The 23004-nt window shown below is 45.2% G+C and overlaps 1 long non-coding RNA gene across 1 annotated transcript in view; it reads right to left on the reverse strand.

Moving 5' to 3' along the window:
* Positions 1-23004, reverse strand: part of LOC112443836 (uncharacterized) — a 42169-nt gene that overhangs the window by 9435 nt on the left and 9730 nt on the right. Inside the window, exon 2 of the long non-coding RNA XR_003032230.2 lies at positions 3833-3929. This is a non-coding gene — a long non-coding RNA (uncharacterized lncRNA). The remainder of the gene's footprint in view (positions 1-3832; positions 3930-23004) is intronic.

Consider the following 23004-nt stretch of genomic DNA (forward strand, 5'->3'; position numbering starts at 1 on the left):
ACCACAAGCCCCAGTAAAGCCATGCATGAATTTCTCATCTGTCCCCCTATCAATTTCTATTGATTAAGGAGACCAAGGACCCTCATCAGTAACAGCAGAATTACTGTGGATGTAGATGATTGATGTGGGGAGTTACCTCTTAACACTTTTTATCCCTCCCTTTAACCCTTTTGTGAATCAGCTGGTTACATATACCATCTGGTCTACACTGCTAGGTGTCCATCCAGTATCCATTCATCCCTTCTTCCTTACTGTCAGAACCATGTGCTAAAAACCTACATTTACCAGCTTCCCCAGGTAGGAGTTGTCATGTGACGCTCTTTTGGCCAATGAGAAGCAAATGAGTGGTGCTCCTTGAAGGGGTGTGGGGGTGGGGAAACCCTTTGGCCTAATCATTCTTGCAGTCTCGAGTGACAATGCGAAGCTGAAGAGACAGCACAAGCTGCGAGTGGCTGAGGGGGGAGACAGAAAGGGCCTGGAACTCTGAGAGTGTGGCCACAGGATCTGTGCTGAGAAAGCCCTCGTTGTGGATTTCTAATTACATGGGGGAAAATAAGACTTCTAAGTTATTTTATGCTCCTGTTTCTTAGGCTTCTCTTCAACTTGTAGCTTACTGCAATTCTTTTTATGAACAAAACTGAAGTATAGTGGATTTACAACATTGTATTAGTTTCAGGTGTACAGCAAAATGATTCAGTTATACATATATATTCACATATACCTACATATATATCAGTTTATTTTCCATTATGTGTTATTGCAAAGTGTTGAATTTGTAATTCTCAATAGCACTCACGTTGTCTTTGTTTAAAGAATTCTTAGGAAAAAATGAGTAAAGATACATTCTAAAAATATATTAGACCTACTGTATAGCACAGGGAACTATATTTGATGTCTTATAATAACCTATATTGGAAAAGAATCTGAAAAAGAATATATATAATATAATAATATATACTACATATAATACACACACACACACACACACATATGGCTAAATCATTTTGCTGATGAGGAAACTGAGGTTCTGAAAAGTTAAGCAAACTAGTTCATACAGATAGTGAGCAACAAAGCCTGGATTTGGATCCAGCTGGCCTGGTTCTAGGAGAAGGCAATGGCACCCCACTCCAGTACTCTTGCCTGGAAAATCCCATGGATGGAGGGGCCTGGTAGGCTGCAATCCATGGGGTCGCTATGAGTCAGACACGACTGAGAGACTTCACTTTCACTTTTCACCTTCATGCATTGGAGAAGGAAATGGCAACACACTCTGGTGTTTTTGCCTGAAGAATCCCAGGGACGGGGGAGCCTGGTGGGCTGCTGTCTATGGGGTCGCACAGAGTCGGACATGACTGAAGCGACTTAGCAGCAGTAGCAGTAGCAGGCCTGATTCTAAGGGTTTTGTACTTTGTCCTGCATGTTCCTAAACATGTGAAATCATTGTTATTAGTGCAGATGTAGCTGAGATAGTGGTATTTGCCCACTGGTTCATGGGTTCCCCTAAATTTCTCACTCTCGTGTCCAATTAGGTTGGGGCCATATGATTGGTTTCTGACAACAGGGTGTGGGCAGAAGTGATGTACAACTAACCCAAGCATGGCCTGCAACAACATCCTGGCTAAATCACCATCCGTTTCTTCCTCTTCCATAATCCAGGAAGCCGGATGTTGAAGTGTTGGCATCTCAAGATGCAGGCAGCCTGGATCCCTGAATCACTGCATGGAGGAGCATTACCCTCAAGAGCCACCCAATCCACATTTAACTTTAAATAAGAAATGACTCTTAGTTGTATTCTTGGAGCATGGTGTTGCCTAACCTAGCTAATATAGCAGAAATGACCATTTCATATATTTATTTTATATAATTGCTTATACTGCACAAAATATTTTCTTGATCCTCCTAACCTTTTGAGATAAATAGGGATTAGAAGCCTCGTTTTATAGGCTAGGAAACTGAGGCTTAGAGAAGTGAAATGATTAGCTCAGGACCACAGAGTTGGTAGGTGGTCAAACCAAGGTTAGGCCCTTGGTATTTTTCCCACATTCTGAAAATTTTATAACTTCCAAGTCTGATGTTATAAAAGCAAGCAGTAACCTCAGAGGGAATGATGGTCCCACTGTATAGAGTTCTGCAGATTAAATTAAACACCTTGAAGGACTAAAAGGCTAGGTAGCCAGTCCAGACAGGTGTAGTGCATTCCGATGGCTCATATTCTTAAGTCAACAAGCTGCAGGCATCCTGTGGCTGCTCGGACTCCTGGGTGGTCCGGGAGTGGGGGTTCTGAGCCCAGCCCTCGAGCAGCCTGGTGTGCAGATCCCTGATCTGAATCACAGGTCTTGAATGAAAGACATAACGTTGCTCTCTCTGGATGAAAATCCTCACTATCTGCAGGTGGATTGAGGGCCTGATTTTCCTTCCTCATCCCCACACAACAATCATTTTTTCCTTGAGCAAATTCTTCCCAGAGTACAAAAGACTCCATTATTTCATTGAATTCTCTCAAAACCTGTTCATGCCTTTTTGGTGGGAAATTCAGAAAGGTTGATCTGTTCTGAGTTAAAGACGGGGTTCTGTCTCTAAGAATAAACTCTTCACATTTATTGAGCACATACTATGTGCAGGATCTTATTCAACCCTAAGTCTTCCAAGGTTGATATTACGGTGATTGTTCTACTGGAAGGAATCTGAAGAATGAGAGATGGAAAGCTTGTTCAAGGACACTCAGCTAGGAAGGTTCCTAGTGGGGATCCATAAAGCCCGTACAGGAGCCCTCAACCAAGACAAAAAGGGAGGAGATGGAGGGCAAATCACTCATCTTCCCACCCTGTACAAGGGATGTGCCACAAAACCCAATACTTCTGGTGAGTCTATCAGCCACCATCAATTGAGCACTTATCATATTCTATTGTGGTCTTTGATCTTTCCTCTCCTCAACAATTCTATGTGCTTCCTTTACAGGGACTAGAGTTTCCATTTAGCTGACCTCTAATAACCCTGGTGGTTCAGACGGTAAAGAATCTGCCTTCAGTGCAAAAGACCTGGGTTTGATCCCTGGGTCGGGAGGATCCCTTGGAGAAGGGAATGACAACCCACTCAAGTACTCTTGCCTGGAGAATTCCATGGACAGAGGAGCCTAGCAGGCTACAGTCCATGGGGTCGCTTATGTATCCTCTGCATGACTTTGTAAGCATGGATCTTATCCACGTTCAGGTCCTTTTGCTGACTAAAGTCTCCAGAAACTTCCCTGTCTCTAGCTCCTGGAGTTCTTCTGCCATTGACCTGATAAGCTATCAATAGCTTGAAAGTGACAAGGATCTAAGCTACCTCCATTTATGGTTATTTGGCTTCTTCCGTTCCTTGCCATAGTCAGGTCCATTTTTAGCACTTTTCCCTGTGACACTCAGGCTATTGTGACAGGGAACCATCCCCAAGCCAAGGGTCTCCAGCTGCCCAGTGCCAGGGCACTGACCACTTTGCACTCTGTGTCAATGTCCCCTTGGAGTTGGACATGGAGATAAGACTCTGGCCCCACTCTTGACTGGTGCATTCATTCATTCAGAAATAATTTTATGCACTGGCTATATCTCAGACCTTTTATTGGCCTCTGAGGATGGAAAGGTGAGTAAGACAAGCTTGTCCTGGTTGATGGTGACAGACCATCCACACTCGAGCCACTTTGGAAACCTGGCCGTCACTGTCAACTCTCCCTCCTCTTTGCCCCCACACTACAGTCAATCCCTGAGTCTCATGAATTTTGCCTTCAAAACATCTGTCATACTCATCTCTCCTTCTGCATCCCAGCCAAGAATCCCCTAGTTTAGGCCCTTCATACCTCTTTTGTTGATTGTTGGAATGTCCTCTTGGCCAGTCTGTTTATCTGGTTTCATCCTTCTGCAACACTCTCCCACACTGTTTCTTGAGTGATTTGCCTAAAATATACATCGTACTAAGTCACTTAGACGAACTTTCAAGTGGCTCCCTTTGGCCCACTTACAATGGAGTACAGAGTCCTGGCTGCCCTTGCTTGCACCTGTCTCTCCAGCTTTGTCCCTTAGTAGATGCTCCTGACCTCCAGGCTGACTGTTCCACCCTTTGCACTGGCCTCTGGTCCTCCTGGTGGGTAGGGGTTTTGACTCTTCCTTCTGCACCCACCTCCCACCCCCCTCCCCACCTCTCTGCCTTTGCTCCCTGTCCCCTGCTTCATTTATCACCCTGGATAACTGCTTTTATGAGTTGATGAAGAGGATGACTCTTATATTCATTCTTCAAGGCTTATTTTAGCGCCCAGCTCCTCCAGAAAGCTGTAGTTACTTCCCCCTCCACCCTCTGACAGGTGTTCTTCCTCAGCAGCCTGTGGTACCCCTTGCACATCTCCATCATTGCTCCTGACACATGGATGGGTAAGTTGCTTCCAATGTCTTCTGGCTTCCCTAGACTCTGGATTCCATATGGCGAAGGGTCAGGGTGCTTGGCACATAGGAGGCTCCCAAAAAACTCACTGAATGAATAAACAAGTCATTTGAATAAAATGGAAAACAAGGGAATTCAGAAGTGGGTTTTAAGAGAAGACACGTGGCTGTGTGTTGAAGGAAGCAGAGGAGCTTGTAGGAGGGGAATAGGGAGAAGGCTACAGTCCTGGTGGTGGTGTTCAGTTGCTCAGTCGTGTCCGGATCTTTGGGACCCCATGGACTGCAGCACACCAGGCTTCCCTGTCCTTCATTGTCTCCCAGAGTTTGCTTAAACTCATGTCCATTGAGTCAGTGATGTTATCTAACCATCTTATCCTCTGCCATCCCCTTCTCCTCTTGCCCTCAATCTTTCCCAGCATCAGCATCCATCGCAGATTTTGCTTCCTGTTCCTGTGACTTTATGTTCTGCTGGCTTAGAGGTCTTAGCTCCAGAGGGAGGAAGGCTTCCGCCAGCAAATGCAGTAATGATTCTATTAAACTGGAAGCTAAGGTGGCCACCAGCCACTCTGGCCTCCTCTTTCCTCTGAACCAACAGGTACAGAAGGGAGTTACAGCATTAACTGGGGTGATGGAACCTGACTCCCAAGGGGAAACAGCATTGCTCCTCCATAGCAGAGGTAAGAGTGTGTCTGAAATACAGGAGCTCCTTAGGGCATGTCTTAATATCTCCATGCCCTGTGGTTAAGGTCAGTGGAAAACTACAACACCCCAACCCAGGCAGGACTACTAATGACTCAGACCTTTCGGGAAAGAAGGTTTGGGTCGTCCCACCAGGTAAAGAACCACAACCAGCGGAGGTTCTTGCTGATGGCAAAGGGAATACAGAGTAAGTAGTGGGAGAAGGGAATTATAAACACCAGCTATCACGTGATCAGTTATAGAAATGAAAACTGCAATTGTCATGAGTGTTCCTCCAGATTTTGTTATGAGCACATTAGTGTGTGACCCATGGAATGAACTATATCACAGCTACTCACACATTCATTGTCTTCTGAAGGACATAGCCTCCCTGATCGTAGCAGCCCACAGCCCACAGCCCCTAGCCCCTAGCTGGTCTGTCCTGTGGTCACCTGATTTCTCTCTCATGGTGCTGGGCAGGGGCTGAGCTATTTCAAACAGCATGTCATCAACAGCATTTGAGAAAGTGTACTGAGAATTTACCAGAGTGAGAGGCTGTGGAGAAGGATGAGTCAGCCACAAATTCTACCCCGCAGTGGTTTTACAGTCTAGTAGCAAAGCAAATACGGTGTGTTTGTTTGTTTTCTGGCTTTTTTTGCTGTTTTATAGTTACATTTGCCTGTATCAATACAATGTTAGTACATGGTTATAAGAAGAGCAGAGGTGCCCCGCACACACTTGTTGGAATGGGCTGCATGGTCCCCGTACCCTGCTCAGGGATTGCTCATGACTGCCAGCGATCAGAAGCTGAGTTACTGCAGGTTCCTGCCAGCAATGCAGCATCCAAGAAATGAGTCCCTTCTGGGCTTGGAGGGCTGAGGTGTGAACGAACCATCAGGACCCCAAGGACCCTCTGCTGCCCACCCCCATCCTTCTGCTCTTACAGTTAATCTTGGTCATTTTTATTTGTTCCTGGTAATTTGTGTTAGAGGCCAAGCAATTCAGGAGACAGAATGGTGTTCTTGGGACAAGCAGCATTTCAATCCTAGCTTTTCAGGGGTTGTTATTCAGCCGCTCAGTCATGTCCAACTCTTTGTGAACCCATGGACTCTAGCACACCAGGCTTCCCTGTCCTTGACTGTCTCCCAGAGTTTACTCAAACTCATGTCCATTGAGTCGGTGATGCTGTCCAACCATCTCATCCTCTGTCATCCCCGTCTCCTCCCACCTTCAATCTTTCCCAGCATCAGGGTCTTTTCCAATGAGTCAGCTCTTCATATCAGGCGGCCAAAGTATTGGAGCTCCAGCTTCAGCATCAGTTCTTCCAATGAATATTCAGAGCTGTACTTCCTTTAGGATCGACTGATTTGATCCCCTTGCTGTCCAAGCAACTCTCAAGAGTCTTCTCCAACACCACAGTTTGAAAGCATCAATTCTTTGGCACTCAGCCTTCTTTGTAGACCACCTCTCACATCCATACATGATTACTGCTCTGAATCACTTTGCTGTTATGATGGAGGGCTTTGAGAAACCCTCCCCCACAAACCTTTGGTAGTATTCATCAAGAATGTTAAAAATGTGTGTGGAATACTACTTAGCAATAAAAAGGAAGGATCTATTGATATGTGCAATAATGTGAATGAATTGCAAAGTCATTATGCTAAGTAAGAAAGCCAGAGGGAAAAGAGTCCATACTGTCTGATCCGTGTACATAAAATGCTAATTAATGCTAACCGGTCTGCTAACTGGACAGAAAGCAGGACAGCGGTACCAGGAAACGGGAGAGTGGAGAGGGCAAGAGAAGACAAAGGGACTCAGAGAGACTCACGGGGATGATGGACACATTCCTTACCTTGATTATGGCGATGGTTTCATGGGTGTGAACCCATGTCAAAAATCACAAAACTGTGCACTTTAGATACATGTAACTTATCGTGTGTTAGTTATACCTTAAAAGTGAAAGTGAAGTTGCTCAGTTGTGTCCAACTCTTTGCGACCCCATGGACTGTAGCCTACCAGGCTCCTCCATCCATGGGATTTTCCAGGTGAGAGTTCTGGACTGGGTTGCCATTTCCCTCTCCAAGGGATCTTCCCAACCCAGGGATTAAACCTGCTGCTAAGTTGCTTCAGGCGTGTCCAACTCTGTGCGACCCCATAGACAGCAGCCCACCAGGCTCCTCCGTCCCTGAGATTCTCCAGGCAAGAACACTGGAGTGGGTTGCCATTTCCTTCTCCAAAGCATGAAAGTGAAAAGTGAAAGTGAAGTCGCTCAGTCGTGTCCGACCCTCAGCAACCCCATGGACTGCAGCCCACCAGGCTCCTCTGTCCATGGGATTTTCCAGGCAAGAGTACTGGAGTGGGGTGCCATTGGTCTCCCAAATTGCAGGCAGACACTTTATTGTCTGAGCCACCTGGGAAGCCTTATACCTTAATGCATCTGTTAAAAAAACATAAAGGTGTGCGTACATTTTGACCCAATAATTCCATTCTAGTCAAAGTCCTAAGGCAATCATTGAAGTGCCCAATTTAAGATCTTCAGCACATGGTTTAGAAAAGTGATAAAGTTCAATAATAAGAGGGCAGAGGTAAAAAAAACAATGAATGCCTCAATAAATTCCAGATGATGATAAATAGTATACAGTAGTTGGAGTAGTAGTAGTCTATGTAGTCGGAGAAGGCCCTGGCACCCCACTCCAGTACTCCTGCCTGGAAAATCCCATGGACCGAGGAGCCTGGTAGGCTGCGGTTCATGGGGTCGCTGAGGGTCGGACACGACTGAGCGACTTCACTTTCACTTTTCATTTTCATGCATTGGAGAAGGAAATGGCAACCCACTCCAGTGTTCTTGCCTGGAGAATCCCAGAGACGGGGGAGCCTGGTGGGCTGCCATCTATGGGGTCGCACAGGGTCGGACACGACTGAAGTGACTTAGCATACTATGTAGTAGTATAATATACTGTACAATAGCATATAGTAGCATGCTACTCTGTATGCTTTTTTTTTTCTTTTTTAATTTTTTTTTCTTTTTTTTTTAAATTTTATTTTATTTTTAATCTTTACATAATTGTATTAGTTTTGCCAAATATCAAAATGAATCTGCCACAGGTAGCACCATCTTATTTACTGTGATAAAGAAAACATTCACCCCGCAGAGCTTGGTAGAAAACTGGTTATAGAACAGTGTGAACATTATGAGATCGAATGAATGAGACTCAGGAATCGAATGGTCTCCTGCGTTGCAGGTAGATTCTTTACCAACTAAGCAGTCAGGGAAGCCCGTTATGAGATCGCAATGTTACAAAAATTAAGGTATGTGTCCAGGAAGGAAATGGAAGGTTTGTGGACAGGTTTACAGGTGATTTTAGTTTTCTTCTTAGGGCTTTTATGTATTAGTCAAATTTTCTCCTTTTAAAATGTATCACTTTTAAAGTTGCAAAGCAAGAAAAAAATTTTGTAGGGGGGTGACCACACCCCAGCCACTTCGTTCTCTGAGGTGGTTGCAGGAGAAGGGCCTGGCCCTCTTGTGTCTCTTCTTCAATCGATCGTTAAGTAGGTACTGTTCTTTGACCACAATGAACACCAGAGGTCTTGGGGACACCCAGGCCCAGGCCTTCCAATCCCATCTGGGTCCCTGGTGCTTCTTCTCTGATCCACAGTCAGCTCATATACACAAGGGCCCACTTGCTCCCTGTACTGCTGGTGGCAATAACTGAGCAAAGGATGCTTATGGCCAGCCCCTGGAGGGGCCTGGGTGCTGGGGAGAGAGGCCGATCTTGGCCTTCCTGGCTCTGTTTCCTCTGGTTAAGTGCAGCTCTTAGAAGCCGTCAGAAAGTAAAGCGTGAGCTAACCTAGGCTTGGCCAGGTCACGTGTCTATAGCCTTCCAGCAAAAACAGTAGCCGCAGGTGGGGAGACTGGGCGCATTTTGTGTGTACAGGTCAGTCTGCCTTTCCCCGACCTCCTGCTTCACTCCTCCTCCCCCAGTAGCGGAAGCTGAGGAGGACTGAAAGAAGGGCCCTTAGCTTCATGCTCGTTGCAAGTGGGACAGCTTCCTGCTTGCTGCTCTCTGCACTGTGAGCTGGTCCTCCAGCTCTTAGTCGCTGCTCTGGACCAACCAGCTGAGATCAAGAAGGTTCATGCCAGGGGTTTAGCACACTTTGAAAGCACACCTGCTTGTTGTGCCGAGGACGGCAGGGTTGGGAGCTCCAAGGTGCCTTGTCTCAGGTGGCTGCCACCCAGAGATTTGTTCCTGAATGAACAGTGGGACGAGCCAAGACTGGAGGGTCTGTGGTTGAAAACTGAGTGGCTAGCGGGGAGAGAGGCTTGGGGGCCAAACGAAGGTGTATACCATTGGCGCCCTGAATATGTGAAGGGAGAATCACACAATGGACGGGTTGCCTACCCTTGAGGAGGCTCAGTTTGCTCATCTGTAAAATGGGATGGGACTCAATCATCAATCCACATAGTCTCTAAATACTGTTTGAGCACATTCTGTGTACCAGGCACTATGCTAGGGGATGGAGACACAACAAATTCATTAGAAATGGCACTTGGTTTCTTTGGGTTCTCCTTTATTAGGTTGTGGGAAGGACTGGGGAGGTTAAATATATATTTGATACATAGTAGATGCTCAAGAAATGCTACTGTTACCACTGAGGCAAGGACTCCTGTAAGGGATCAATGCCTGGACCTGTGGCCACAAGGCAGAGGCTGGGAGACTAGCTCTGGTACAAGTGCCAGTGAGGGTCAGCCAGCGAACCTTCAGGACGGGTAGAGCTAAATGTGTGAGATCCAGGCTGTACTGGAGAAAGGTTTTGATTGGAGGCTAGAAACACTCTTCCGAGTATTTCTATATATAAGCTTATTGGTGTGAAAGGATGTTCATCCTGCATATCATTTGTTCACGTAAAAGGCATTTATTTACTTCAGAGGTGTTTCTTCAGTGCTGGGCTTCAAGCCGTGGAAGAGATAGGGGATCATGACGTGAGACTGGGGTCTCGGAGGCTGGTGGAAGGGCAAGCGGGTACACACAGATAAGGCGAGGGGTGGCCTTGGGGTCATGATGAGTGAGATGGGTCAGTGGAGGAGGGGTTCAGAATGGTATAGTGGGGCAAGAGTGGTTTGCTTAGAAGATGGCAGGAAGCTGGAAAATATTTTACAGCAGATGCAAGGGTATCAGGCCTTAGCTTGGTCTTATGGATCGTGCCGCAGAGATGTTCAGAGAAGCGAGGCTATGGTTGGATGTTGTTCATTCATTTAACAGATCTTTACTGAGTGCCTCCTTAGGCACTTTTCTAACCTGTGGGACAGTGAACACGACAGACAACAGCCCCTGCCTTCACGTAGTTTGCATTCTAAAAGAGGAAGACAAAAAATAACCCATGTTTTATATAGTAGCTGTTCTCAAACTCTGGTCTCAGAAACTCGCTCTATTCTTAAAAATGACTGAGGAACTCAGAGCTTTTTTTCTACATAGGTTATCACTATTGAAGATTACAACCCTAGAAATCAAAACTGAGCAATTGAAAATATTCATACATGAACATTTAAAAGCAACAATATGCTCATGACATTTTAGTATAAATAACGTATATCCAGTGAAAAATCGCTATTTTTTCCAAAATGAAAATTTAGATGAAGAGTAGCATGTTTGATATTTTGGCAGAGCTCTTTATTTTTCTGACTGAAGTGGGAAACAGCTGAATTCTCATCTGTTTCTGCATTCAGCCTGTGCCGATATATTGTTTTGTCTGAAGTGGATGGAGAAAATCTGACCTTACGTGGGTAGGTAGTTAGAAATTCCTACAGGAATATTTGAATAGCCTTTTAATTGTGTATATTCTTCTCTTATACTACATCAGAACTCAACAAGGAGTCTTTTCTTAAAGATTGATTACATTGAATCTGTAAAGTAATTAGCCTCCAATGAAAATAAATAAATTTAAATTAAAAAAATAAAAAAATAACGGTTGATTGCAATGTTGAATCTGAAACCATGTCAATATTCTATTTCCTTAAAATCCCTTGGTCTACCTTGTACTTTCAATGGGTCTTTTACCCATGCCTTACAAATTGGTCATTTGTAAAGAACTGATTCGCCATGTTATGCAGATTCTTTCAAAAGTTCACGCTTTTCATGATTCAATACCAAAATCACATTTATTCATGTCATCTCCAATTTCATCAGAAAACTCTTAAAGTTTTGGGAAGTAACAGATCCAAGTCTTCCAAAAATTTAAATTTTTGCTTGAAAGCCAGTATTTTATCTTTGGCAGCAAACACCATCAGTTATTTTCTAGAAAATATCTGCCAAATACCCAAGTTGGAATGATCATGATTTGCCAGTCATTCTTTTAAGTAAAACATAGTCCATGAAGAAAGCAGTCTATTCAGCCTACAACTCAAACCATCACACAAGTACAAAAATTAAACCTTCTTGGTAGGTGATAGAAGAGCTTGGTGCATATTCCTCAGAATATTAGAGGGACTTCCCTGGTGATCCGATGAGTAAGACTCTGCACTCACAATTCAGGGGACCCGGGTTCCCTCTCAGGGAACTAGATCCTACATGCTGTAACTAAGAGTTTGCATCCCACAACTAAAGATCCCACGTGTCCAAACCAAGACCTGGCACAGCCAAATAAATATTTTTAATAAAGAATATTAGAAAGACATGTGCTCAAGGGTCAAAATTTAATAAAATGAATAGTCTACACTCATTTCCCAGGGACATTCTTATGTGAAACTAGCACCTTCTCTATTGTGAGTGTGGCAGCGAGAGACACAGTAACCAGTAGTAGTTTGATGTGCCTGATCTGATTCATGCCAAGGTCCTGGCAGTTTTACTCAACTCTGCCTTTGTACCATTGGTGCAAATGTCAACACACGCAAAAGGCCAAATAGCATTTTTGTGTTGTGAAAATAGTTTGACTGAGTCTTGGAGAGCTTCAGGGTTGGTGCACCATGCTCTGAGAACTCCTTAGATGGTGATATACACAATGGAGAGAGTTGTAGCAAGGAAGGAGGATGAGAGCGCAAAGGAAGAAGGTTCAGTTCAAACTAGTGGTCAAGGCAGGCTTCTAGGAAGAGGTGACACTTGAGCAAAGACTGAAAGGAGGGGAGGGAATGAGCTTTAGGTCAAGGAAAAAAGGACAGCAAGTGCAAAGGCCCTGAGGCAGGAGCACATCTGGCATATTTTGGGAACAGCAAGAAAGCCAGGGTGGCAGCAGGAACAGGCGATAACAGTGGTAGCAAATGAGGTCACAGAGAAGACAAGAGCCAGACCCTGAGGGGCCCTCCAGGCCATCATAAAGGACTTGGGCTTTAATTTTAAATTGGCTGAAGGGGACTTCCCTGGTGGTCCAGTGGTTAGGACGCCACGCTTCCACTGCAAGGGGCATAGGTTCAACCCCTGGTCATGGAACCAAGATCCTACATGCCACTCAGTCAAAAAAATAAATAAATAAATAGGCTGGAGAACCAGTGAAGGGCTCTGAGTGGAAGAGTGACATGATTTGTTTCTGTAGCAGAAGGGGATAATGCTGAATGGTAAGGGATGGCCAGATGGAATATTTGTAAAGTTTGTACATTTATCCTTGAACACCACCTTACACAGAGTAGGCATTAAAGAAGTATATTGGGTAAAAGAATATCCCACATTCCTGTGTCTATCAAGGCGCAGAGCTGTGTCTGTCAAGCAGCTTTTTGCCCCAGTAAGAAGCACCCCCAATAGCTCAATGGTTTAAAACAGCAAACATTTCTTTCTTGCTTATGCTCTATTTCTTGGTTGCAGTTCTGGTGGAATGAGAAGAGGGGAATAAACATCTGGGGGATGATAACGTGATCAATAAAGGTCACTCTGAGGGGGTGGTGTGGCCCCAGTCGGCTAGCTGAGTCAGTGTATTTGACTATCTCTTTGGCTTATGTGGCCCCCAAAGGCCATCTTACAAGAATGCTGCTGCCAGAATTGAGTCACTGGCTTGTACACGCAGAGAATAAGTGCAGAGTCTTCCTTCTGTGATTCATTCCAAAAGAAGGGCCAAGAATTCATGGCCTTTTCACCCCAGGAGCACAGAGCTTATCTGAGAGTTACTCAATGCTGCAAGTGTTACGTTTGGGGCCCCTGAATGGAGCCATGCTTGGGGCTCTGGGGGCGTCTTGGTTACAACAGGTCCTTCAACCACCGATACTGGAATCGCGTGATGGGCACGGGGCCTCTTAACATCACAGACTCCTGGACCTACATGAAGACCTTTGGCGAGTGGGTCTGGGATTTCCAGCCTTTCTTACCCACTCTAAAAAGAAAGGGTATCTTAATGAAAAAAAGTTAGAAAATCAGCTTTTTCACAAGTGCTTGCTTCTACTACTCTGCCCTGGCCTCTGTTCTCCTTGTGAATGCTAGAGATTGGACCTTGGGGTGGGTTCTTTGTACCAGGCCATGCCTCGGCCTGAGAATCACTGGAGACTTGGTGAGACGACTTCAAACTCTAGCAAACTTTCTTTCTCTAAAATGACACCATGACCCAACCAGGTCCCCACCTCACGGACCAGCCTCTCAACTTCTCTATCTGAATCCAGCTGACCTGCTTGTCTAATATTAAAAGGAAGCCTCTCCCAGACAACTGCATATGGCCCTTCCCTGACCCCATCCCTTTAACCTTGAGGCACAGCTTCTGAGTCTCAGCACATCTTATTTTTGAGAAATCCTCCTTAAAAATCTCTTGACTACCAGAACATGACACCCACCAGTTTCACGCTTGTAGGGTGATTCTGTGGGACCAGAACCATAGCCTCTTAACCACATCAGCTGATTCACACTGGCCTGTAGTCTGGCTCCCTCCACGCCTCCCAATGTGGGTAGAAGTGTCTTCTTTTCAGGTCTCACCAAGTTCAGGCAGCTCAAGGATACCTCCAGTGGAGGCTGTTTGTGATCTGGAGTGATTTATAGCAGCACTAAAACCCCTCACAACAGACAAATTAATACCCAGACACCTTTCCAGCGCCTCCTCTGAGAGAGTGGTTTTGACGCAGGGCCAGGGCAGGACGCTTCCCTCCAACCCCATTGGGTGGCAGCCCCTGGGATCACACCCACCTTGGCCTGAAGTTCTGCATGCTCCAAAATTGGTCTCTGCTAAATATATATATGTATATATATATTTTTTTAAACTTTATTTAAAAAATTTTTACAATCGTGTGTTGGCTTCTGCAAATAGGCCATAATTACACATACACCTCCTTCCTCAGGAGTCTCCCTCCCCTCCCCTCGGAATTTCTCTCCCCTCCCCCGATCCCACCCTTCCAGGACATCGCAGAGCTCCAGACTGGGCTCCCTGTGCTATGCAGCAACTAGTCACCAGCTTTCCATCTTATACCTGAAATAGTGTATCCGTTTTGATGCTGCTTTCTCCATTCATTCACTCTCCCTCCCCTACTGCATCCACAAGCCCAATCTCTATCTACATCTGCATCTCCATTCCTTCCCTAAAAATTGGTTCATCGATATCATTTTTCTAGATTCCATATATATGCATTAATAGGCTCTTTGGGTCGGTTCTAGCGAGGTGGTTGAGCCTAGAGCCTGTTATACAGAGTGAAAAGTCAGAAAGAGAAAAACAAATATGGTCTCTGCTTTTTGACTCAGTTTCTGACTCCGTCTTTACTTCTCAGCTTTGATTTGTGTGAAATCATTGTTCCTAATTAAAGGAACACCAGGAGAAGGAAATGGCAACCCACTCCAGTGTTCTTGCCTGGAGAATCCCAGGGACGGGGGAGCCTGGTGGGCTGCCATCTATGGGGTCGCACAGAGTCAGACGTGACTGAAGTGATGCAGCAGCAGCAGCAGCAGCAGGGAAGCCTGGCATGCTGTAGTCTATGGGGTCGCAAAACGGAGCAACTGAACTGAACGGAATTTGCAAAACTCCCTGTGAATAGTTGAGACTCATCCAGCATTAGAATATGCCACTATGCTTGAGGCTGACCTCTTAGTATCCTTTTACTATGGCAGTATTTTATTTGCTACTTGGTTCTATTTGCTATGCTTTTTGTATTACTCAGTTTCTCCCATTAAAGAAGTACTATTCCTGCAGATGGCAAAAGCTTATAAAAAATGACACTGCCTATGTAAATAAAGCTGTAGGTTATATATTTTGTTATCCTTGGCTCTGCCACTTAAAATTTTCTCTAATTGAAGTATACTTTTCAGTTGAGATTCTGCTAATACCCTCTAGTTTATCAAGAAATACATTCCAGTGTATCCAAAAAATAAATTCATATATTTCAAAAAAAAAAAAAATAAAGGAACACCAAGGCAGCAGGCCTGGGTTCAGGGAGGCGGAAGAGTTTTGAGTGTTCTGTGCACTTCTTGGGTTTGAGCCAGGTTTGCATTTCCTTCTTGGAGGATCCCACCAGTGACTCCCAATCGCTTTTCCTCTGGTGGACGTGCAATGTTCTGTGATGCAAATTGCAGCTACCTCTTCTAGGGTCGTGATGAAAACTGTTGAGACCCTCTCTGTGTCTCCCAGTAAAAAGACTCCAGAATCCTGGCAGTGGAAATTGTAGATAGACTCAGCAAGGGAAATACTGAATAGAGGAATAAAAGTCTGAATGAGTTATCTAATGAGGACCCACTGTGTAGCACAGGGACCTCCATATTCTGTGTTGACCCAAATGGGAAGGAAATCCAGAAAAGAGGGGATATATGTATACATATAGCCGGTTCATTTTGCTAGACAGTAGAAACTAACACAACATTGTAAAGCAACTATCAGTTCAGTTCAGTTCAGTCGCTCAGTCGTGTCCGACTCTTTTCGACCCCATGAACCGCAGCACGCCAGGCCTCCCTGTCCATCACCAACTCCCGGAGTTCACCCAGACTCACGTCCATCGAGTCGGTGATGCCATCCAGCCATCTCATCCTCTGTCGTCCCCTTCTCCTCCTGCCCCCAATCCCTCCCAGCATCACAGTCTTTTCCAGTGAGTCAACTCTTCTCATGAGGTGGCCAAAGTACTATACTCCTATTTAAAAAAAAAGTCCGCATGAGAAAGGGCTAAGTTTCAGAGATTTTATAAGGTAAAGGCATACCTTTTAATCAGTGGGACTTCAATTTCCATATCTCTATGTGGGATGATTAAAAAATTTTAAGTGAATACTTCAAAAAAGGAGCTAGAAAATGAACCCATTGCTGTTATGAGTTTTTTTTCCCCCCTACCAAGAGGCTGGGGTGAAGAATAGGCCTGTTGTCTGCAGGGTTTTTGTTTTGTTTTGTTTTGCCATGCCATGAAGCATGTGGGCTCTTAATTTCCCAACTAGGGGTGGAACCCCCCACCTACTCCCGCCACAGTACAGTAGTGGAGTCTTAACTACTGGACTTCCAGGGAAGTCCCTGTTATCTGTAGTTTTAATCTGTTGCTGTGTAGTTGCTAAGTTGTGTCCAACTCTTGCAACCCCATAGACTGTAGGCTGCCAGACTCCTCTTTCCGTGGGATTTCCCAAGCAAGAATACTGGAGTGGGTTGCCATTTCCTTCTCCAGGGGATCTTCCCGACCCCAGGATTGAGCCCTCCTCTCCTGCATTGGCAGGCAAATTCTTTACCACTGAGCCACATTTTTAGTAGCAACAGGTAAACAGAAAACTCACATTCTTCAAAATGTGTTCCCGCCTGGAGCTCTTATTGGTCACAAGCAGTGATTAGCAAGAAACCACCTAGCGATCTGGTAATCCCAGGTTGCTGGTAATGCCCTGGTAATGCCCTGGTAATGCCCAGTAATCCTGCAGCTGTATGTCTTGTGTTTGGGAGCTGGAACACCAAGAAGGTCAAGATTATTGGTTCATAAGCTTGGCTCCGGTCCACTCTGGACCTTGGCTCCCTGTTCCTGACCCTAGCCTCAGAAATTCCTCTTCCATGAGTCCATCCTGAGGAGAGTTTCCCCAAAAGTGGCGTGTATTGGGGGCAAGCCTTTGCACACAGAGCCATCTGCTATCATAATTTAGAAATGCGCAGTCCTGGGAAAAATTGTGTTTCAAGAGGGGAATGAGTAAGCAGATATGATAGTTTGATAGCTCCTTTAACGCAATACTCTGTGGGCATTACAAATGATGTTTGCCAAATCTGTATGATTACAAGGGAAAAGCTCACGATGGAGCAAAAAGCCAAGACTCTGATTATAACATGTTTGTAACTAGGTCAAGAGGGGAAACTCTCAACTCAAAGAGAAACGACAGGCAAGAAACAATCAAATGGCATCTCAGGTTGCCTTTGGGTGAGAGTCTTACGATGTTTTTGCTTACGCATTTTTTTTTTTTTTTTTACATTTTCTTTAATGATCAGTTACTGATTTTATATATTTATTTTAAATATTTATTTATGGCTGCACTGGGTCTTCCTTGCAATGCCCGGGCTCCTCACTGTGGTGACTTCTCTCGTTGCGGAGCACAGGCTCTAGCACACGCACTTTTGTGGTTGTGGTGTACGGATCTAGTTGTCCCATGGCATGTGGGATCTTCTGTGACCAGGGATCAAATGCATGTCCACTGTATTGGCAGGTGGATTCTTAACCACCGGACCACCAGGGGAGTCCCAGTTATTGCTTTTATATTCTGTTAAATAGACACATGAATATTTATCTATACATATCTTTATTTCAAAAACTAAAGAATCGCATAGACTTGGTGCTGAAACAGGACCTGGTGCCTCAGTGTGGGTGGCTGAGATCAGAGCTGTTGCTTTCACTAGGAGCTGATTGCTGTGCTAGCTGGTGGCGAGTACCTACAGGTCACAGACGAGCAACATTGTCCTTGGCCAGGAAAGAGGTATGTGTGTGTCAGCATCCAGAACCGTGGCTCTCTCTCCCTGCAGAGATGGACAGATGCCATTTCTGAACACAGTAGACCTTGAATGTGGTGTAGGATTCTTGAGGTCTAACTTGCTGAGGTTGTTGGAGCTTCAGGGAATACCTGGGACAAAGATGTAAAGGATGGATGGACTCCCTCCAGCCAGCTGAGCCACCCCTATCCTACTCAGAAAGCCAGCAAGTCCCCCCTCAGGACACAGACACCTTGGAAGACCCAGTATCTACTCAGATAATAGATCCTGAAGCTTCCCAGTGACATTAGAACGATCCTCGCCTCTTAGGATACAAATAGAGAAGAGCACTGATGCCTATTCTGGTTGCTTGAAGCCTTGTGTCGGAAAAGATCATGAGCAAGCATGGGGATTAAAAAAAGCCCGAGGACCCTCATCAGCATACTATCATCATCCAGGCTGGTGCCACGTGTGTGCGCTGTGCCCAAGGGGACTCTGAGCTGGTCCTGGGGGTCTCAGGTGGTTCTGCCTGCCCTGCTCTTGGCCCTGAGTGACCAGGATGGAAGGAATCCCTGAAAAAAGCAGCTCTTCTCTCCAGACTCTCCTGGACTTGGACGCACCCCTGACCAAGCTTCCCTGCTTCTCACCTGCAGTCACCTTTGCCCTCCATTGGTTATTATGAAAACTGAACTGTCCTCCTTGAGCCAAATCATTGTCCAGCTCCCCTTCAGTGCCTGGGTTTCCTGGAAGGCCTTTCAATCAGCTTCCTTATTCACTCATATCAGGGCAGAAATAAATTAGAAAAAAAAAAAAAAACTGCTGAATTTTCAAAATATTCATGCCCGGACTTTCAGACAAGTCCTTACTGACTCTTATTTAGCATCTTGTTCAAGACCTGTGTTGTCCAGGCCAGTAGCCACCAGCCACACATGGTTATTTTAAATTTAATTTAAACTAATTAGAATTACTGGAAAATCCCATGGACCGAGGAGTCTGGTGGGCTGCAGTCCATGGGGTCGCTAAGAGTCGGACATGACTGAGCGACTTCACTTTCACTTTTCACTTTCATGCATTGGAGAAGGAAATGGCAACCCACTCCAGTGTTCTTGCCTGGAGGATCCCAGGGACGGTGGGGCCTGGTGGGCTGCCGTCTATGGGGTCGCACAGAGTCGGACATGACTGAGGCGACTTAGCAGCAGCAGAAGCAGAATTAGATAAAATGAGTAAAACTCATTTCCTTAGCTAACTAGCCATATTTCAATGACTCAGTAGTGGTAAGTTGATAGCACACCGAAGAATTTCCATCATTGCACAAATTTCTAAAAGTTCTATGAAGTTATATCACGATGTCTTCTATCTATCTATGTATCTATTTTAGTTTCCCAACTCCAAGTAGATTAGGAATAGCAAATTAAGGGCCAAGGGAATGATGTCAACACATGACTTGATATAGAAGGAGGAGATGAAATCACTAGAAAGTAAAACACTCATCTGTTGACTCAATCATTAAATACGTGTTCATTGAGCAACTGCTACGTGTCAGGATTAGTCTAGGTCCTTGAACTACGTTATTGAGCAAAAAGGACTAACGTCCCTGTCCTCAAGGGCTGTATGGAACCCGTGACACACACCACTTTGAGGACGTTGAGTGGAGAGACCACAAGCCTTGCTTTCTTCAGCATTCTCTGAAGGCACCCTCTGTCCACAATCCAGTTTAAAAACTGATGTTTATCTGGAGTCACCAGGAATGGTTAATATACTTTAAGAGGGTGACCTGTACGTACATTTTAGAAAGGTGCCTTTAGAAAGTAGCTAAAAGAGCTAGTTTCAATGATTTGAACCTGAATTGCCTATGCTTTTTTTCCCCCTTTCTAAGCTGGGTTACTGTCATTTTATATGTAAAGGGTGAGAAAGAAAGAAAGAAAGAAACCCCTGTCATTTTAAAAGCTCCTTCTTGCAGATGAATTTGCACTGACCTTTCTTTTCGTATTCCTTTTCAGGCTGATATAATTTGCTTTTCAGTTCCGTCACTTGCTACATATGATGCTGGATAAGTCATTTGAACTTTCTTATGCCTCAATCAGAAGGTGAAAAAGAAGCAGAACTAACCCAGGCAAAACCGTGGGTGGCATACATTTTATCCACAAAGTGCCTGAGAACCAGCACAAAGCTTCTGAGAGCTTACTGAAGGCAGCAAAGGCCAGGCTGGACTTGACGAATCCATACAGGTTCTCTTTTCCCCCCATTTTCTTTCCCCATGCAAAACCCCAAATGAATTCTCTTCTCGCCCTTCCCAACTGGTAGAAAACACAGAAGCCAAGCAGTATTAAGTTTAAATATTTCCTTAGAGAAATAATTTAATTCTGGTGGTATAAAAAAGAAGGCGTCAAGGCAGGCGAGAAAGAAATTAAGTTCTTTGTAGAACACTCCAGGGTTTGGCATCCGTAACTCTTCCAGCTGATAGAAGGAGTTCTGTGAAGGGAAGGGGAGGCATGCGTCTAAGCTGCTTTTTTAAAAGAGTAGGTCAGAAACCTTTAATGTAAAAATGATGTCAGAGACAGAGTCCAAGGTCATTGGTGGATGGGAGACAGGACAAGGCAGAGAGGGAAAACCCGGCATTTGAAACAGGCAAACCTAAGTTAAATTCCATCTCTGGCACTTATTAGCTTGGACACCTTATCTAAGTAACGTGTTAGTGTACTCAATTGGAAAATACAAGGAGAGCTGGTGAGTGTACCCACCATGAAGGCTATTACAAGCATTTAGTGAAATAATTAAGGTAACCCTGCTGTTGGAACAGTTCAGCGCCAAATTCCAGTGGTTTCGTATAATTAAAATTTATTTCTGGTAATAGACTCAACAGGGAAAGCAGGAGGCGTTCCTCCACGCGGTGACTCGGGGATCCAGGCTTCCATCCTGTAACTCCCCCATCTTCTGGAACCTTCGAGTCCTCTGCTTTCAGGAGGTGAAGGAGAGTGGGAAAGCCCTATTTGTTTTTCAGTAACCTTAGAGGTGAGAGGCACCCACTTTGATCATATGACATGATGAGAACTGCAACCTCAGTTGGGCGTAAGGAGAGCTGAGAAACACAGTCCCAGTTTAGCAGGCTCTCTGAGCAGTAACTCTGCACTCAGCAAGGGGTGCCCAATGTTTCTGGCCAACGCCCATCAGTTTTGCCACAAGGCTCGACAAATGGGAGCCTAATGGTTTCGTATGACACATGGAGGCCGGTAAGCAGTGAGTGATCTTGGATAAGTACATTGTGTGCTGTAAAATGCTAAAGGATAAGAAAGAAAATGCAAAACTCAGATGATAAAACTAGATGCGTGAACTAGGTTATAAAGTTCAGTAGTATCTCAGACCATGTTTTATTTGATCCTATTGGAAACCAAGGAGTGTCATGTTTTCATAATCCATCAAACAAATATTTATTAGAGTGGCTCGAGGCAAAGCATTGGGCTAGGCTTTGGGTGTAGGCTGGGAAAGGGGTACAAAGATGAGTAAGGTCTGGACTTGCCTTCAAAGAGTTGATATTAGGGGAGGGATGAGGGATGTGCACATTTGAAGAAATACAAAGACAGGCAATGTGGGCAGCGCCCCAGGAAGTGTAAAGTGCCCCTTGAAAAAGGGCAGGATGGGTCTCCATGCAACCTGATTGAGAGAACATGCCATCATCTCTGCTGGCTCCAGAGACCTGCCCCCTACCACTTTGTTCTCAGATGTCCCATCTGCTCCGTCTCTGCCTCATAGCTCAGAGTCCTGCTTTGCTCTGGGACCTTGGTGTGTCCCTCGTCCCAGGCAGGACCTGGGTGTCCAGACTCCATAACCTGCACTGGCTCCCTCCCCCTGGCAGCTCTCCAGAGCTCCATCCAGGGAGCAGTATCTCCTACGTATGGCCAGGTGCCCCGATGCTAACTGACTTCCTAGACTCTTTTCTATCTTAGGGTTGAGAGGCGGGCCACTTGTGGGTTAAACTGCATTTGAATTAGGTTTTAAAGGATGCATGGAAGTTTGTTAAGTAGAGATGAGGCTTTTGTGTCTGTCATGCTTGATTCAACCAAAAGGTCTTCTGTTATTACTTTCTCAATGGATTAATAACTACAATCTTTTTGGTGTCATGTATGTTTTTGGAAAGGCTGTTATACATCAGGCAAGGGCCAAAGACATTGAGATTAATAAGATACAGCAACTCTGTGACGTAGGCAGGGCAGCTTGTATTGATGGCCAAAGACACTGAGATTAATAAGATACAGCAACTCCTGTGGTGTTGGCAGGAGTGTTATCGCACCCATACTATGGATAAGAGAGACTGAGGCTGGGGTGGGAGAGGTCACGTGACTTTCCCACTGTTAAGCAGGAGAGACAGGATTCCTCTCCAATTCTCCTTAGCCCTAGTCCAGTGCTCTTTAACTGCACTGCAAAATACCATGGAGGGTCACATGAAGGAGCTGCATTTTATCAAATTCAAGTGCATTCTGTCAGATACAATATGTTGTGAAAAGATCTGCAGTTTAGGACACGCTTAAAGTTAGACGGTAAAACCTTCAGCAATCAAACAACTAAACTTCCCCATCACTATTTGCTACGTAACTGAAGGATGACGTTGATGAATTAATGGACGCATGATGCCCTGCTCGTTCTTGTAATAGAAATGTGTAGACAAGTCCATACCCTGTCCGGTGCGAAGCAGGTGCTGACTCTGACAGTCTAGGCTGTAGTCTTGGGGACAAAAGGTCCTCAGCCTTTGCTCTTTTGATCCTCATCTGCCCCAGGAGGCGAGATCTGAAACACCTGGTGAAAGTGTGCCTGGCTCAGGTTAACTGAAACTGACATTTTATTTCAGTTCTGCTATTACTCCTGCCTCTCCAGATTCTCAGGGTTGGGTGGCAAGAGGGAGGGACCTTCCTTGTGAGACCACGGAGAGGGTTTCACTCAAGAGGGAGGGATCTGAAACAGGGTGGTTTGGTGGAGCAGGAGAAACAGGTTGTCCTAAGTACAGGGGACAACTTTGAAAACGACAGAGCTGTGAAGCCAGTGGCAGGAATGAGGGTAGGAAGCGGGGCAGGAGCATGTTTGGGGTATTTATTGAGCAATAACTCTGTGGTCTTAAACATGAGCC

This window comes from Bos taurus, chromosome 23 (genome assembly GCF_002263795.3).
Source record: "Bos taurus isolate L1 Dominette 01449 registration number 42190680 breed Hereford chromosome 23, ARS-UCD2.0, whole genome shotgun sequence".
NCBI lineage: Eukaryota > Metazoa > Chordata > Mammalia > Artiodactyla > Bovidae > Bos > Bos taurus.